The following is a 20,355-nucleotide window of genomic DNA, read 5'->3' as shown; positions in this document are numbered from 1 at the left end:
GGGTAATGCTTCACATTTTAATGTTGGAGAAAGTTAGACTTGCATTAGTTTTTTACAATTATTTTTACATGCTTTCACCTTTTTGCTTTCATATTCTCACTTAGTTGTATACTCTGCTTATTTTTCTAGGACATTAAGGTACAGACAGTTGCTTATACTCCATCTCAAGAAGATCATATTTCATAATTGAATGCTAAAGTAACTAGAAGTACTTTAATTGATTTTATTTTCTGTCTTTACTTCAAAAAAAGATTGCAATTTAATTTTTGGTTTTAATAATTAGATCCATGGATTAGGACTAATGATAAGATAATATAGATTCTCTATTTTCCAAATTACATTCTAACTAGCCAACAATTTTTGGTTTAAAGAATTAGATTAACTTAGGAACATTTCTTTAGATTCACTTAAATCTTCTCATAGTTTTAAGTTGAAAATTCTTAGACATCAAGAATGAAAACCCCCCAAAACAACATAAAATACAAAACAAAGAAGTAAGAAAAGGTTAACTAAGCACATATAGTGCACCACACTTCATCAGTTTACAAACCCCGGTTGATAACTTATGCAAGAAATTTAGGACACGAAATTGACTAAAAATTTTGGTGCCGTTGTCGGGGAAGTGTAATTAGGTAACCTCATCTTACATCAAAAAAATGATATGCATAGAGAAAGCGACTCTAGGGGTAGATTCATAGCTAGAGGCAAGAGTTTAATTCCTACAACACCACTTACTCCACCAATATTAAGGAGAGATACACCTCCATCTCAAACTCATATTCCACATTTTACTAGCCATAGACTTCCTGAAGTTTTAAGGTCAGAAATCCAATTAAGAGGATCTCCTACTTCATCCACTGAGGCAGTCCTAGAGGAAGAAAATCTTGGATCTCCAACAGAAAGAGTAACCTTTTTCACCTCTACAGGGGAACATATTTTAGCTGAAGAATTAGAAATTCCTAGTGGAGAGGAAGAAAGAGAACCCTTCTTCAATACACCATTGATAGAGGAACCAGAGGAAGAGCAATTAACCTTGCAGGTTGAATCTTATATTAGCTCTGAAGAATCTATAATGGCAGGAAGAGAAGGAGAAGAAGAAGTTATAAATGGAGAAAATTTACTATTTGGAGGAGGAAGAGGTGGAGGAAATAGGGAAGTTGATAATTCTTTTGGATTCCCTATAGTTGATGAAGATACAAATGCCACAATGAAAAATATCTCACCTTCTGTCCTCCCAAATTTCCATGGATTAAAAAGTGAAGATCCTGAAACCTTTTTATTTGAATTTGAAGTCTTGTGCAGAACTTATGATTATTTACAAGACTCTCAAAAACTTAAGTTGTTTCCTTCAACATTGAAAGGATCTACTTTAAAATGGTTCATGGGGTTGCTCACTCAGTCTATTAGGACATGGAATGACATGAAGAAATCATTTTTGGAAAGGTGTTTTGATTATTGTAGGCATATCAATCACAAGGATGAAATGTTTAAAATGATGCAAAAAGAGGATGAAAATTTGGAGGATTTAATTGAAAGATTCAACTATAACATAAAAGAGCAAAGATGGAGAACTTAGATCAGGACAATTTAAAAGCTCTTTTACTAAAAGCCATTAGAGATGAGTGGATATACATCCTTAATATGACGGGGAAGGGGGATATCTCTCAACTCCCATTAAATGACATCGGATAATTATGTATTCATCTCTCAAGAGGAAAAGCGAAAACTGAGAAAGGTCCAAGAGATCCTTCTCTTACTAGAGTGAATAAATCTGCAACTGGATCAGTGAGTAGGGCAGAAATTGGAAACATGCTTGATGAATTTAAAACAGATATTCTAGGGAGCCTTAGTGAACAGAGAGACACCCTTAAGATACAAAACAAGTAGAAAGCTAAGACTAATGTTTTAGCTATTTTCTATTCCAAATGAAAAAAGAAGCATGCTTTAAGAGAATGCCCTTTGGATGCAAAAATCATAGAGAATTGTGTGATTTGTTTAGAAAACCATGAAACCAAGAATTGTCCTTCAATTCCCTTTATATATCAAGTGTTAGATACATTAGCAGGTAAGAAGTATTTCTCATTCCTGGAAGGTTTTAGTGGTTACAACCAAATTCAGGTAGCACCTGAAGATCAAGATAAAACCACATTCACCTGTCCATGGGGAACTTATGCCTATTGAGTACTTCCTTTTGGATTGTGCAATGCACCTGCAACATTCCAAAGGGCAGTACTAGGAATTTTTTCTGATCTAATACATGATTGTGTAGAGGTGTATATGGATGACTTTAAAGTTTATGGGAATACATTTGAAGAAGCTTTAGAAAATCTGGAAAAGGTACTTAAAAGATGTAAGGAAGCAAACCTTTCACTAAAACATGAAACTTGTTTTATGATGTTTACAGAAGGGATTGTTTTAGGACATCACATTTCAGGAGATGGAATTAATGTTGATAAATCTAAAGTTGAAGTCATCTCTAAACTACCAATTCAAAATCGTCAAAAGGATTTTAGAAGTTTTCTAGTATTGATAGGATACTATAGAATATTTATAGAAAAATTCACTAAACTAGCATCCCCATTGTTGGGGAAAAGTAATTGCATATCATTTAATTTGTCAAGCTGGCGGTTTCTTAAACTTGTGAAGCATGCGTGGATTGTATGTGCTAGAAATTGTCTTTCAGTTTAGATCAATCTAACTACAAAATAACGAAACCCAATTCATCTAATCTATGAAATCAAATAATGAAAATGAAATTCAATTAACCTGTGAAATCAAAAATAGCTAATGTATATTTAGTTACTCCAGCATTCAATTATGAAGTGTTACCTTCTTCAGATGATGTGTAAGCAACTATTTATACTTTAACTTCTAACATCCTAAAAAAAAGAAGTAAAGTGTGCAGAAAATAACTCAGTAATTGCATGTATTAAATATTCAATCATTAAATCTTGAAATATGATTAAATCATTATCTTGAAATGATCTTTAGGAATATCAGTTAATGAAATTAAATGAGGATCTTAAAAGCAAAAATTAGAAACATGAAAAAGTAAAGATCAAGGATCGCATAGGTTGAACATTAAATCACCCAATTTGAAGTCACCTTCTTGGCCTGATCCTTTATTCAATTACACAATGAATTGATGGTTTGATCTAAGAAAGTAAATAACAGAATATGAAAGGAAACTAAATAACTATGAACCCTTGCCTCAAACTTAATCCAATTAGAAAATACATTAATCTTCCCTATTGAAATGTTTTCAGAAAAGCAAATATTACATAGTCATTCTAAAACTAATACTAAGAAAGCAAATAAAATTTAATCTATAAAGACAATTGAATCTCACAATCATTAGATGGCCATTCCAATGGTGTATGAGGATGGCAAGTGAAGAAGCTCCATATGCAAGCAAAACTAAATCTTCAAATATCCAAATATGAGCTCCAAATTCTCTATTAAAAACATGAGCATTTCTCCAACTTTACACATGCCTTCCAAAGGCGAAGGCTCTCCTATTTATACAAAAACATAAGAAGCTACCCTATTTAATGAAGATCCACTAAAATCTCATATAGTTACAACCAAATAGCTCATAATGAGACACATATCACCTAAGTGTCTCATAGAGTTCTAATCCAAATAAGAAATGATGAGACACCTCATAGAGTTACAATCTAAATAGGACACATATCCTTCTTTGACCTTTATCCAAATCTCATTTGAAGGGAATTCGAATTTGAGCATTAGAGGCCACATAAGCGTGCCTTGGAAGCTTCCAAATGACCTACACATGTCATGAAACTCAAGCCACATATATAGATACACAAAACTATGTTAATTTCCTAGTTTTTAATCATAAATTCACTTTAAACACATAAAATAAATAACTTTGGTAAATAAGGATCCTAACCCATATATTTATGAAAATGGTGACTAATGAAAAGTTGTATGGTTATGGAGTTGTGACATGTGAGTGAAATGGTGGCAATAAAGGTGAAAGTGGATGTCATTTTGAAGACATTTTGAAGGCCCAGCCCACCATCCAACTAGAGTAATTGCATGTCCTTATGCAAATATTGCATTAATTCATTTGATTTGCTCGCAACGTCTTTGCTTTTGAATGAGCTTGGCTTATATCATATGTCATTAAACTTTGCATATGGAAATTTTATTTATTTTTGCAAAGTATTCCTTTTCATACATTGAATTGCAACATGTTTGGTTGGTTCTTGTGTTTCAACCAAATTATAATTGGTATTGGTTCTTGTGTTTCAATACTTTGTTTCTTTTTGTTGCAGCAAGATTCATTGAACATATTTAAGAATGCATCTTTAAAATCATCCATATAGTGTGCTCATAATGTAGGCATTATTTGCAAATCATATAACTTTTTGAACCATAATGCAATCATAATTGATTAGGACAAGTATGTTAGGATGAAATGAAAATGTGTGATGGTGTATGATATATGACTATGAAATGATGTCCCTTCCCCCCAACTAAAGATATAACAATGTGAAAGAGGAAGTGAGCAATTTCCCAAAGTTACAATTTTAGTATTTTAAGGAATTGCATGACTAAAAATTAGAAAACCGCATACCTTCACTTACCTTCAATGTGCATGAGTTATGGAAATTTAAGAGTGTGGCTGCTTCTAGATCATGGAATGAAATATAGAATTCATCTGCTTCTTGGTTGCATAAATGGTGGATGACGTTGGGAAGTGGATTCTTTATTTCTGCTGCTAAGTTTGTTGTATCTGCTACGAAATGCTGAAATGATATAGTATTCAATTTCTATAAAACCGATGGTACAACTCTAGTCATGCGAATAATTGTGTTGGTGTCGAGCATGAAGAGAGATCATTGGATTGCTGACCATTGATGAATGTCGTTAACCAATGCGAGGCAAACTCGCCATTAATGTCAACGAGTGCCAAGGTACCTAAGTACATCTTGCGAAGGGTGAATAAATGAGCCAATGTCGAGCCACTTGCAAGATCCAACAATCAAGGGACATTGATGTATTCCCATGATTGTTGGCGAGAGAACCTGTCATTAAGGCATACAAGCCTCAAGGTACTAATGAGGACTCTAGCCCTGAACCTAGATAATGTGTCGATGTCGATAGGCCAAGGCTTGTTAGAAGGAAGGCCTTAAGGAATCCTCCATCATCTAACGCGAGCATGAAACAATGATTTTGAAGGACTATGAATGGAAAATTTTGCAGTGGATCAAGGTTTATTTAACAGAAAGGAAAATGACAAGTGAATGGAAAGTAAAAGGACAAATAAGCATGTAAGTGAGCTAAATGTATTTATGAAAATGGGTTATGAGTTAGTGAAAGCAAGGCAGGAAAATATAGTTTCATTGAATAAAAATGAGCAGTGAAGGAAAATGAGATGAGAATTTTATTTACTGATTAAGTTAAATGCAATGCGACTGTAAAGGAAATGAGATGAAGGTTTTATTGACTGAAGGAGTGTGGATGTAATGGAAACACTGGCATCTGAAAGGCTTGCAACTACTGGATCTGATATGCATTAGCATGTCCTCATGAATTGATGTTTCATCTCTGTTGCTGTTCTGATCATTTTCTTGTGAAATAAATGTGGTCTTTGAGAGACACTATTTGCTTATAGTCATATGTTCTTCCTCTTGGAACCTGCAAAAACTATTACTTATTCTCTAATGGATTGTAAGGTTATCAAAATAGAGAGGTGATCAATTTCTCTATTACTGACATTTACGTAAAAAAAAATAAGAATCGGTACTATTAAACAAGTTCATGAAAGAAAACCAAAAGAGTTTATACCTATGTTGAAAGTAGTGCCTCAAGTTACCTATTGTTTCTTTTCAGCAATTTCTTCATTCTTTACTATTTCAAAATATGATAATAGCTTCCTCATTTTTTAAAACTCGTCGAAATATTTCCAATGAGGCTTGAATCATCGAATTTTGATGTTGTATGAGAAAGTTAGATTGTTTTGAAATTTTTATGAAATAGTGAAAATTGCCATGTAAAATGTGGCATGGGAACATGATGCTATAGTAAAAGATGATGTAAGCAGATGAAATGGCATGTTGATCATGAATTTCTAGTTAGAATACATTGTTTGAAAAATAAATCATTGAGTTAAATGCATAGCTGCAGAATTGTCAATTAGCTACAGAATCGTTGTTCAGCTACAGAATGTGCACAATTTCTGTAGCTAAAATCTTGTCAATCTTCTTTGGCTGTGCCATGGCATAAGATTTTTCATTTGTAATGCCTTCATCTTTTGTACCTGCAAGACTCAAAGAAACGTGATCATTCTTGTATAAAAACATGTTTAGCAGAAAGATATTAACCCAATCAAACCCAATCAACATAAGCAAGGGTTACAAAACTGCTAGCAAAGGTAAAGGCTATGTGCATCTGCTGGCTAGAAATTTGGTTAGATAATTTATCCCGCAAGAACCTTCCAAGTGATACATCAAAGCTTCCATAGTACTTGATATGAGATATCTGGTTCCTCTCACATACCGTCCCCTTCAAAATACAATGTTAATATAATGAAACCAAGATACTTGGATGATCAAAACAGGAAGGCATTATTGCTGCTTTAGAGAATCCCTGTTCTTTCTTATGTTCAAATGTGTATTGAGGCTGTAATGAAATAGAATCGACCTTCTTATCAATTAATTCCTTCATTCTTTAACTGCATGAGGTATCAAATAGTGAATATCATTGAACCATTATTCGATCTCTTGAAATCCCTTCTCATTCTATTTCACGGTGGCTCCTTCAATGGAGGAAATTAACAATGCCAAGACATAGTGGATGACTTGGCACAAGCAATTGGGGCACCCAAACTCAAATCATTTTCTCCAACTGTCTCAAGCTGGAATTTAGCCAGGGAAATCGGATCTGGGTGGATATTTCTCAGAGAAATCGGAATATGGCCGCAACTGTGCATTAATTAAAATTGTTTTTCCTCACGTAGTCAATGAAACAGGGTCCTGAAGAATCTCACGTTTCTCTCAAACGGTTGTGAAATTAAGGAAATTGTTTCTTTGTTATCTAACACACCATGTTCTTAAAAAAACCCATGTCTCGGTTTTCCTAATTTCGTTTTCATTTGGCCGGAAATCGCGCTTAAAAATTGACGTTTTTCAATTGTTACGCATTTCCTTTGCAAGTATTGCACTCGGGCTTTTTGGGTTCGATTTGCTATGTGGTGGCTCTCGAGGCTAGTTATGTATCTGTCTAGTAAGGAGATACACATCTAATGGGATACACATCTAATGGATTTCATCAATGCACTGATTCTGCTTCTTCCATAAGCGTGGATACAAATGCCTTTGTGCAAGCCTTCAGAACATTTAGCATTCTGTCAACTTCCGGCTAGATGACATCATTTCAAGTTACTAAGTATTAATACTTAGATGCATATATATGAATGGCATCTTGTTTGGGAAAATTGAAGCGGCCAAGTTACTTACCTCAGGATCTTTAGGGACAAAGTCGATAGGACTGGCCACATGAAAAACTTCATCAAAGCCATGAATGGAAGCCACAAAACTACTATCTAGTAGATCCACTATGAAGAGCTTGATCAACTTCTCCCCAGCATCTAGTTCAACTATTATTCTTCAAACAGATTATGGTAGCTTCGATTCCTATTTTTGAAATTGTGAATTTTTATAGAAATGATTAATGGTTCTCAATTTCAGGCAATTAAGGCTTCAAAGTGAATGTATTGGAACCTGAAAACAGGGCTTTGACTGTGGTCTTGAGCTGGCTTTTTTATCGATCTAGGTTGGGTGACTAGGACAAAATCCATGTTGAGATGATTCCAGAGATGCCCATGTGATCGATTTCTTTGTTTGACACATATAACCTGCTAAACCATGGAAGTAGCTATGAAACACACAATTAGCTGCAGAATAGGCTGTGTTCCGTAGCTAATTTGCAAAAACTTATTCAAATAGCAAAAACATAAATAGGACACAGTGTTTTGAAGGTCACTACAAACCATAACCAGTCAATCTAGCCGGCTGAACCTACCAAAGCAGTTGGATCATAACAGAACCACCCTACCAATCTAATTCGACTCCTCTTTGGTGTGAACGACCAGACCAACTGGCTCGTATGATACAGTTCAGAACACATGCAAAGAATATTAGAATTTAGAACTGTTTTTGAGCTATGTTGCACAAACCGCAGCCTCTTCGAGCATGATTTTTTTATTATGATGGATTTTTGAATTTTGGATTCCAAGCTAACAATTTTTTTTCTTTGCAGGTCGCATTAGAGCCAGTTATCAATTGATCATTTTTATTTAAAATTCTACATTTCCCTTATTCAAAAACATGAAGATTTTTTTTTTTGTTATTTTTTTTATTGAAAATCTAACATGATTTTTTTTTTTTTTAGAATCAAAACATGATTTTTTTTTTTTTTTAATTGAAAATATTTTTGTGAGGTTAATGAAGAAATGCAAGAAAATAAATAAAATTCTAGAATATTTTAAAGTCTAAAAACTTTAAAAAAATTAAATCAAGCTTGATTTTATTTCCTAGTTTATCCTACTTGAAAGACTTTTTTTTTTTTAAATTTTTAAGTATATGAATGTTTCCAATGGAGCCATTTATGGATTAAACTTTCTAAAATGTTCATATCCAAATTTGCGAAATGTACTTGATTGTGTATGAGGACATGAAAAATCGTTTTAATCTTTAGATTTTCCACAAGGATCTCTTGAAGAATTGATGAATATTGTGGCGTAATTGCTTCTTGATACCATTCCTCAATGTAGTCTTTGGGTTGCATTCTAGTACCTTTGTCCATAAATGGTTAGTAAAAACAAAAACAAATAAAATACACTCTAAACTGAAAGCTAGTTCCTATGCACACTTCCCCGACAACGACGCCAAAAAGTTGGGGCAAAGTGATTGCCTATCATTTAATTTGTCAACTCGGGGGTTTCATAAACTTGTGAAGCATGCATGCACTGTATGTGCTAGAAATTGTCTTTCATTTTAGACCAATCTAACTACAAAATAACGAAAACCAATTCATCTAATCTATGAAATCAAATAATGAAAATGAAATTCAATTAACCTGTGAAATAAAAAACAACTAATGTATACTTAGTTACTCCAACATTCAATTATGAAGTGTTACCTTCTTGAGATGATGTGTAAACAACTATTTATACTTTAGCTTCTAATGTCCTAAAAAAAACAAGAAAAGTGTGTAGAAAATAACTCAGTAATTGCATGTATTAAATATTCAATCATTCAATCTTGAACTATGATTAAATCAAAAATTTTACGGAGGAGGACGGACTACAACTAGAGCTACGGTTGGATTTGGCACTAGGGTTTTGACTTAGTGTACTATGGCGGGATGCATAGGGGGGAGTGCTGCTCCCTCCTATAGTCAGGTAGTTACAGAGGGAAGTAAGGACGTGGGAGAGAAGCATTTCGAAAAACCTCTGGAGAAGGTATCAGAGGCAAGAAGCAAGGGAACATTAGGAAGAAACGGACTTCAGGATCCGGAAGGGGATCAACAGGGAACAAGTAAGGAAAAGGAGAGTGGAAGCAGTAGTGAAAAACCTACTTCCCAAAAGCCTACTAGGGTCTGCAAACCCAAGTCGAGCATTATTCCCTAAGTTGTATTGAGCGATCCAGCAATACAAGTGCATAGGGATGATTTGAAGGAACATGTGATCATATGTAAATTCATGGGGTTATGGCCAACGAAGAGGGCATCACACGTCTGGATAAGGAGCCATTGGAAACCAAAGGGGGAAATACACCTACATCTGGGTTCTAAGGGTTTCTTCACAGTGGTGTTCACAAGCCTAGAGGACAAAGATAGAGTGTTTGAAGGGGGGGCATATTTCTATGCTGCGGCAGGACTCTACATGCGGCCATGGATGATGAACTTTGTCCTGGAACATGAGACATTCACATCGGTACCGGTATGGATCAGACTATACTCCCTTCCTCTGGATTATTGGCTACCAGAATCTCTGAAAACAATAGGCAACAAGCTGGGGCATTTTCTAAAGATCTCAGAGGCAACTCTGAAAGGAAAATATACATCCTTCGCCCGAATATGTGTGGAAATGGACTTATCTGGAGCCCTTCCGGAAGCAATAATTTTAGAAGTGTATGATGAAGAATGGGTGCAGACAGTGGACTATGAGCACATCCCATTTAGGTGCCGCAAATGCCATGAACATGGGCATCTATTCAGAGACTACCCAACAATCAATATGGAAGGTAATGGGAAAACTACTGTGGATAGAAATCAAGAGGGTTTCACCAAGGTTGGGGGCAAAGGGAAAGGAGGTAAACATCCACAAAAGAAGATAAATGAGGACAGACATACAAGACACAATAGTTTCAAGATCCTAGAGGAAGAAGAGGGGAACAAGGATACAGTCCAAGACATGGAGAACATAACCGAGGAGCAGGAAAAGGTAGCTGACATGGAGGGTATCACAGTAAAAAACCAGCAAAAGGATGATCTACCAAGCTGTATGGAGATCAGTAGGGACCATGAGATGACTCCGAGTGAAGCGGGAATGGAGGACCATGAACTACAGGAGATTCTAGATAGGGAAAATCTAGATCTAGAGAAATTTCTGGAACAAGGGAAGAACATAGGAGTGGACTCCCTACAAAAAGGGTATTATGACAGAGTATAATAGCTCTTTCTATGGAGATCACAATTGAAGAGAGATGGAGTCAAAATAAATCATGAAAGCCAGAAGTCCAGTGGGGTTTAAATGGTGGAGAATACATAGGCACAATCTCCAAAGAACTCATGAAGGAAAAGAGGAAGGAAAAGACAGAATGAGCTGTTGAACGAATGTGGAAAAATATTGATTAACTCAGGTAAGATGAAAGATATCACCAATTATTCCTTTACTAACCTTTCTTAATGAAGTTCACAACCTGAAATATTAGAGGCATAAGAAATCGAAGGAAACAAATAAATCTCAGTAACAGAATGAAAGAAGAAAAACCAGATATGGTTTTATTTAGGAGACAAAATGTTCGATGGATAAGATAAGAGAAATTCATAATAAGTGGTTAATCAAGTATGAGTATCTAGAGGTTAAGGCAAATAACTCGGCGGGGGGGATTCTCACACTGTGGGATCCACAAAAATTTGGAATCTTGGATGCTGAAGCATCCAGGAACTATCTTTCGGTGGTATGTCAACCTGTAGGTGATAAGGAGATATACATGATCACAAATGTTTATGGACCTCAAAAGCAAGCAGACAAACTCAAGCTTCTCATCTCCCTGGAGGATCTAAGAGCAAGACATCCCAATATGCCCTAGATCGTTGCAAGAGATTTCAACATGATAAGATCTCTTTCAGAGAAAAAAGGAGGTATTAGACAGCTAGGCAGAGACTCCATGGCCTTCCAGAACTTCATTATGAACATGGGGCTAGTGGACATTGAAACAATAAATGGAACCTTCACATGGAACAAAAAAAGGGGAGGGGCTTCTCAAGTTTCTTCCAAACTTGATAGAATTATTATTCCAGAGGACCTCCTTTTCATAGGCCTTGCCATGACAGCTTCCATTCTGCCCTTTGGAGGTTGGGACCACTAGCTTGTACATCTGGAATCCACCTTTATGGGCACACCGAGAAATAGACCTTTTAGGTTTGAAAATGCCTGGCTCTCTCACCCTAAATTCACCAGTAACATTGATAAATGGTGGAGAGAGGATTTGAACATTCAAGGCACTAAAATGTTCATGCTCCAACAGAAACTTAAACATATCAAATCCAGACTTAAAGTTTGGAACAAAAAGGAATTTGGTGATATCTTCAAAGCCAAAAGAGAAGCTGAGCAGAAGCTCCAGGAGATCAATCAGATCAACATCACAGATGGCTTCACCAAAGAGTGGCAAAAGCTAACTGACTCTCTGCAGGAAGAATGGGAAGATCGATGCTTACAAGAGGAAATTTTCTGGAGGCAGAAATCAAGGATACAATGGATTAGAGAGGGAGAAAGAAACACAAAATTCTTTCATAATTCCACCATGGCTCATAGGGCACACAATAGAATCACAAAGATCAAAGATTCTCAAGGGATTGAGCTTGTCGCTCACAATGATATGGAATCAGTCCTTGTACAACACTTCCTCAATATTGCAAAGGAGCCACTGGAGGATAGATCCAGGTTCATTGACCATTTCAGTCAGTATACCCCTCAGCTGGTCACCAGAGAGGACAACCACAATCTTAACAGGCTAGTGTTGGAAGAGGAGGTCAATGAAGTGATTAATGAAATGCAAAATGGAAAATCACCAGGCCCTGATAGATTCTGTTAGCCTCCTATACCAATAGGTTTTCATCTTTCATGATTGACAGTGGAAGAGCCAAAAATGTTCACCTTCCATACCACTAAGGTTCCATTTTTGTGAAGAAAGCAGACAGTTAAAAAATGTAAAGAGGGTATGCCTTAAAAGAAAAATCAAAGGGCAAGAAAATGAATTGGTCAAAGAAAAAATAAAAGAAATGAACCCCAAACAAGGACCATGTAAGTGGCTAGTCCAAATTGCCACTACTACTTTGATGGGTGTCCCAACAGCTCAAGATGGGCCTCACCATGTTTTAAATTGCATGTTGTAGACTAGAGAGGAAATACCTGTTCAAACAGTTTAAGCTTGACAGATGACTAGGTGGATAGAGAAAGAAAGGAGCCCAACCGCTTAATCTGGGCCCTTGGAAGTCATAAGGGTAGACCTAGATAGGAGGGAAACAAAAAGAAAAGAGAATTATCAGGGTTTGCAAGGCTAAGTGCACCCATACAAAGGAAGAAAAAATGTTAGGCATAATAGGCAGGGTAGGCAGTTGAAAGTTGCAGAAAGCAAGATCCAAGCATATCACTTGGAATAAATCACAAAGTGGTCATCAGCAAGAGAAAGGCAAGAGCAATGGCCTATCTGGCATACTACTAAACCATCACTGACTTCCCTCATCCCCTTCAAAAGTTTCTTACTAACCTCCCCATGAGCACTGCAGGATCTGCCTGATCAGTCCTCCTCACATCCTTCATTTGTACAAATTTCATGTCATAAATGACTTCTCTCTTTGAAAAGAAGCCACATTTCTTGTGTAAAAATTCTTTTCATTTTGATCTACTTGCTAACTAAGTTTGATTCTTGAAAAGCTTAGTAACTATCATTTCCCGTTCTCATTCCCCTCCAAGAACTAACTACTAACTCTATCTACACTAAATCCCCTATGTTCCCCTTTCCCTATTATTATAACACCATGGTGTATAAAACCCCTAAACAATGTATAAATATCCCCCCTTCAGCATTATAGCTGAATAGCAGGTCTAAGGGAGACATTAGTCCACCAGGGACTATGGTCAACCCTGCTTTGGGATTACTCTAACCTCTGGTCAGAGTAATAACCTATACTAAACCCTCATTTCCCCTCTTTTCCGAAAATTTCATAAAAAACCCCTTTCCCTCTGCTCAAACCTAACTCTAACCCTTTGTCCCCCCCCGACAGATTAATTCATACCCCATCAAAACCCACAGAAAATCACTTAACCAAAGTTCCGACCCCAAATATTAAATTGAATATTTTAATCCGCTGGCGGGTCCCCCCCAAACGTGCACGATGGGTCGGGGCGCCCGCCAGCCGTCCATCATCCGCCGCCCCTGATCCAACGGTGGGCGGTCTTTTTCAAATCTCGACATGCCTCCCTTTAACGTCCGGGGAGATGGCGGTATTGGTACCCGTACACGGGACGCGTGGCAATCGGCGGGGTTGTTCGGAGCCCCCCTCCCCGATACCGCCTTCGCCCAAAAGCGGTGCGGGGAGACCGCTTACCACTCTCCCGCTTACCACCTCCCTTGTCACATCAGATCCACATCATCGTGACGTCACCTCACCGACCCCCGCCCCCGCGCTTCGTAGTCCTCCACGTAACCTTGCCACACCACACCGCCCGCCACCATGTCCCGCCACGCTGGCATCCAGCTCAGCGCCCACGTCACCCTCCGTACCCTGGGCGCCAATAACCCATTTTGTCTAAATTTGTCGTTAAAAGCGCCCAAACAAGCCGTTTTATGTCATTTTCACGCGAAAAAGACAGAGCCGTTGCGAGCTTGTTCACTGCGAAATTGCCTCCGAACCGCCAAATTCAAAGTTGCAGCTGCCACAACTTATCAATTTAGCTACATTGTCCACCCGCTGTTCGACCCGAAGGTTTTCCACACTATTCATCCAGGTATTCACCGCAATTCTCTTGTTTTTCCCTTGTGCATGCTGTTTCTCTGCAAATTCTCCATTAAGCCACTGGTAATTCCCAAATTAATGAAGGTCTCTTAGTCAAAACTGGACTAAACAACCTGCATTGCCCTCTGCTCCAAAATTTGATATTGAAACGATAATTCATGGTCTAAAACTTACAAATTCATCCTCGAGCTGCCCGGCATTGTTCCCTTTTGCCGAATGCATGCCCAAAGCTACATTTAACCAATTTGAATCCTGCACATCCTCTGCAACTCATCCTAATTAATTCACAATCCCTGTGAATTTACCCAAGCAGAGCAGAGACAGTCCTGCATAGCCTGCTTATTCTACTTTGAAGAAAATTTCTATCATTAGCTTCATTCAGTCTGTTACTTGAGCTTTGAGGAACCTTGCAAGCTGTTGCATTTACCTTGTTTAAATCAGAAACTACATAATGGCTGCTCCTACACCCACAACTCTCAGTGTTGCCCCCATAAATGCACCAAATAAAGACCTGGAGTCCTTGCCTCTTGCTGACAGAGATTTTCTCATCCAAGACTTTGTAGGTGATAGGAATCACTTGCAGACTTTCAGGGAATTGAGAGATGACTACCTAAACAACAATGACATATATGGGATATGGGAATCCAATCTCCCTTACTACTTCCTCCCCTCTGTCAATATCTTTCCAGAGATTATTCGCCTATGTGCTGAGAACTATGATGCCAGTCAAAGAGCTGTCAAGTCTCCATCTGGGAGCATCCTCTTTCACATTAATGCTGAGTCCATCAACCAGATGCTCAATTTCAAACAAACTCAGCTGCTGTTCCCTTTCTCCATGAACTATCTGCTGGATACAGGTGCCAAGATGTCCACTGCTGACATTCAGAAAGTCACCCAGACATTTATGAGGCCAGACCGCCAACCCACAGGGCCACCTCCCTATTTGTATGTGCACTTTACTGAGGTAGGCAAGCTCCTGTTGGACATGATTGCCTATGTGTTGGGGTCCAAAACCAGCGAATTTGTTGATGAAACAGTGCTGGTGTTACTAGCTGCCTATAGCCCAGGCCAACCTCCTGCCTACAAATATAATTTTTCCAAGTTCATAGCCAACAGAATACATGAGCAGCTTTTCAAAGTAGACAGGGAGGGCATCTTCAAGTATTCATCTTATATCTACCACCTGTTCATGTACTATCAGTCTGAGGCTTTTCCATGCCACATTAAAAAGCTGGATTCTAAAGGAGAAAGAAGATCTGTTATCTTCTGGACATCTGTCTTCCACCGAGTGCAAAATTCACCTTATTCATATTGTGAATTCATTGATCAATTTGTTTACCCAGTCTCTTGTTTGTTGATGAGGTCCCCTCCTTCCAGAGTGTCATTTGAAATGCAGAAAATCCTGCAGCTCTCCAAGAATTTTAAAATAGGTGATTGGTACCTATACCAGGATCATACAGTCATCAGAATCTATGGCTGTGAGCTCTGTCCATACAGGCTCCCAAAATATGTGCCTATGAGACTGTTTGCCTTGGAGTATTATAGGCAGCTCATTCACTCTGACCTCACTCACTTTCACAGCTCCAAAAAGAAAGCCCATCTCAAGTTCAAGCACCACCTGGGCCCCTTTATTATGAATAAAAAAGAGGGATGGCAAGATGCTGAACTAATCCTCGAAGACAAGTACAAGCTCTCAAAAAGCTTCCGGTGGGTCCCTTATGACCCTGAAGGCTTCATCACTGCTAGAAGAGTCAAGTACAGGCTGCTAGGCTATGAGCATTGCAAATATCCACACATTGAACAGTATGCCAATCAGCAAGAATGGAAACCTGATACATTAATTGAAAAATTGACTGAGGAAGAGATAATGCAAAAGAATGTCAAGGATTTGGAAAAGACTCTTGACCTAGATTCTGTGCAGCAGGTACCCTTCAAACGACCGCACCCAGTAGGAGAAGGGACCTCGGCCACAACAACTGCACCAGCCACACAGGCACCTTCTACAGCAGCACCAGGTACAGATAAAGGTAAAGGAATAATGGGTGCTGAAGAGGAAGCACCAAAAGAACAGCCTGCCCCTTCAAGTGAGCAGCAACAAGAGCAGACCCCCCCTCCACAAACTGAGCCACCAGCAGCTCCAATCTTGCAGACTCCAGCACATGAGGAGAGGGGTAAGAAGAGAGAAAGAGAAGAGTCCACTCCTGCAAGTGGATCCTCCCAGCAACCGGAGACCAAAAGGCAAAGGGTTGACTCCCCAGAGATAGAAGAAATCAGTGAAGAAGTCCTTGACAGCTCAAGGAAAGATGGGGAAGGCAGCCAGCAAACAGGTACAAGCTCCTTTCAGCAGGAGCAGGGAGTGCAACTTGGCTTGGAGGTGTCATCCTCCACTCAGCAGAGCAAGAAGCCTACAAGCACTAAGGCTTCTTTCAAACAAATAAAGGCACAAAATGACTTGCTGAGGGTAGAAGTGTATAAACAGTTTCTAAATGCAACCCCAGCCCAGCAAGAAAGGCTGATGTCTGTTTATGACCTTCAAGAGGAGAAAATGATCCTCAGTCACTTTAAGCCTAAGGTGCCGCAGCCTAAATCAGCTGCAGATTTTGTAAGGACAAGGGTGGAGGTCATGGCAAAGGACATTCACCCCATGGACCAAATAGAACTCCACAAGCAAACTGGAGAAATGGTCTATGCCACCTTGGTGGACAGGGCAACCATGGCCCATGAATTAAAAGAATCACTGAAAAATACCAACATTCAGTTGGATTTTGAGAGAATGTCCTCCATGGCCAAGGACAACAGAATAAAATCGCTGGAGGACATCATTATCGACCTAGGACATGATCCTAAGGATCCAAAGGGCGTAAGGGCCCTCCTGAAGAAAAAAGAAGATGACCTCAATGCACTGAAGAAAAGGTTGAAGCTGCTGCCCATAGAGCACCCTCAAACAGCAGAATTACAGAAGGAAAAGGAGGCCGATGAGCAACTGGACCTTATAATGCAGCTCAACCAGAAGGTCCTTGATTTGGAGAAGGAACTTGAAGGAGCACTACAAGATAAGCAGGGAGAATCCACATCCCAAGCTCCTCCAACTACTTCAACCACTGCAACAACAACAGAGGCAACAGTAGCCCCTGTGACAACCACAGCCACAACAGAAGCAGCAACAACAACAGCTCCAGACTCCAGTACAAGCATGGAAGAATTGACTAGGGCTATTAAAGAAATGGAGCTCCAGGCCACTGAGATAAAGCAAGCCAAGGAAAAGTTGGCAGAGATAGAGACCAAGTATGATAAATCAAAGATGACTGTGGCAGAGCAAGGAAGAGAAATAAAGGCCCTCAAAGAAAAGATAAAGGCCTTGGAGAAAGAGCTTAATCTAGAAAGTGCCATGGCTGAAATAAAAAGAATTCTGTGGGCCAGAATTGACCAATCCATCACTAAACAATGGAAGTCAATTAAAACTGTGCATGAACAAATGGATTTAATTGGCCAAGCACAGATAGAAATTCAGAAGGCCAAAACAATGCTGGGAAACAGGCCTGAGCAGGCCAATAGAATGATTGATTTTTTGAATAACCAGACTAAGGAAGAACTGGCAGCCTTCGGCATTGTCAACAGAACAGAGGCTATCCTTACAGCTAAAAAGGTGCTAACTCTCAGGAATTTTGTACAAACCGTGGAGAGGAAATGCTATGAGATACAGGCTGAGGTGGATGAGTACAAACTCAAAATGGGAGCACTACAGCAAAAGGGACTGCCCAGCCTACTAAACGGTGCAGGAAGACTGATCCCCCGAGAGCAATATGCCACCAGAATGTCGAATTATATTGAAAATCAAATCACTGCATCTGGCAGTACTTCTGAGGAAACAGGGCCTCCAACAGGGCAGAGCCTATATAATAAACTTGAAGGTCTATTTTTCATTGAAAATGAAGTAAATCACCTTTTTGAGATTCCTCCAAATTTTTATAGATATACAGAGGCAGATGAAACTTTAGTGAAGATTCGAAGACATCAAATGCCCAAGGAAGATTGGTGGCAGGCAATGCTTCAAATTTTGCCACAATAGCCTCAATTGCTCGGTCATTACTAGCTCCAACTTAGCAAAAGTCAAACAGCAGAATAAAGACAACATTTAAGGCAGATAGATAACGACAGCAAGCCAAGAGATAAATACGCAATTTTTGGACAGCATATCCTCAGCCAACTCCAACAGCCACAAAGTCAACAGTTTCTGACCATTTTGGACAGCTAAGGCACTGAAGAGTTACTGCAGCATTTACTTTTTCAGCTACTATGCTGCAGGAGTTGGCACGACATTAATGAAGCATTTACTCATCAGCTAGATATTTTCTTATGTAAATTATGTATATATACCTCCCCTGGCAACGTATAAGGGGTTGGTGATTTTCATTCTGAGGCAAATGTATTGTATACTTTCAGATTATCTAATGAAAAAGGCTGGAAAAGCTCAGTGATTTCCTGAATGTTTGATGTCTTGGTGATGCTATGCGTGCTGTTGCAGAATTCTTGTGCTGTCTGATGGAACAATAAGTTTTCTCAATCTATGTTTTGTTTTCCTATGTTTATTTAAATCATATACATGTTTCACTAATCTAGCAATAGAGAAAAGGAATAGTACAGGAAATGTTTGGTTACACCTTGTACTCAATCTCTATTGCTGAAAATGTTTTCTTCAGAATTGATCATGAACATGAATTCTTAACTGCTCATGTTTTCATTAATTCTAAAAATATGAATGTTATGTAGAAATTCTTCACTGCTTCTAAATAATATTCTCACTTTCTCTCCATACCAGTTTGTTGAAAGATCCTTAATTGCCTTTCGTACCCTGGTTACATCACACTTAAATCACAGATTTAAAGAATTGTTTCTCAGACACCTATCTGGCTCTGCAGCATCACTATGGTAACAACACAGACACATCAAGCAGATCAAGCACCACTGACTCCATGCCCAATGGCCTAGAACACCCTGGTAAGCACATATATATCTTGACTGAAGTCACCATCCAGCAAATTCCTAAACAGAACCTTGAGCATCATAACTAGCCTAAAATCTTATACAAACAAAGTTAAATCATAAAGAGAGAGCCCTCTCTAGTCACAGGTAGGCTAGAACCTGTGACCAAAATATTGGTTAGTGATTACCTCGGCCGTATTCCCTTGGGAGTCAAAGGGAACAACCTGAGTGATAACAGATTCAATGTAGAATTCTTCAAATCTTGCTGGGAAACAGTCAAACAAAACATTCTCGAGGTTGTGGAAGACTCCAAAAAATCAAAAAAGGTTCTGAAGGGTCTTAATGCTTCCTTCATAGCTTTGATTCCAAAATAGGAAAATTCCATGACTCCGGATGGTTTTCGACCCATAGCCTTATGCAATGTGGTGTATAAAATTATTTCTAAAGTGATAGCCAATAGACTCAAGCCCCTTCTACCATCTCTAATCTCGAAGGAAAAAAAGCTATGTGGAAGGAAGACAAATTCTCAACAATATCATCCAAGATCATGAGGTGGTACACTCTCTCAAAAGCAACAAACAAGCTAGTATGATCATTCAGCTAGACCTAGCTAAAGCCTATGATAAGCTAAGTTGGTCTTACATAAGAGAAATTCTAAGAGCCTATGGCTTTGACCAAAATTGGATAAGATGGGTTATGGCACTAGTCACCATGACTAGTTTTTCCATACTGCTTAATGGAGCTCCATCAAGAACCTTCACACCCTCCAGAGGACTCAGACAGGGAGATCCGCTCTCACCATTCCTCTTCATTCTCATGATGGAAGGGCTAGGTAGAGCGATCAAAATGGAAAATGCTAAAGGACGAATCCAGGGTATCAAACTCACCTTGGATGGAGTGGCAAACACACATCAACAATTTGTGGATGATACAATGTTGCAGGGCATACCCACAATCAGGGAAGCCAGAGCAATCAAAAACATCTTAAATGACTTTGCTATGGCAGTAGGCACAAAGGTAAGCTTCAACAAGTCCAAAGTCTTTTTCTTTAACACTAATATTGTTATTTAAAGAAACATTACCAAAATTCTTGGG

The sequence above is a fragment of the Pinus tabuliformis genome, chromosome 2_2 (genome assembly GCF_031772625.1).
Source record: "Pinus tabuliformis cultivar Carrire ecotype Pingquan chromosome 2_2, CPIR1, whole genome shotgun sequence".
Lineage (NCBI taxonomy): Eukaryota > Viridiplantae > Streptophyta > Pinopsida > Pinales > Pinaceae > Pinus > Pinus tabuliformis.
The sequence above is the reverse complement of the archived record's forward strand: the minus strand, read 5'-3'. Positions refer to the sequence as shown.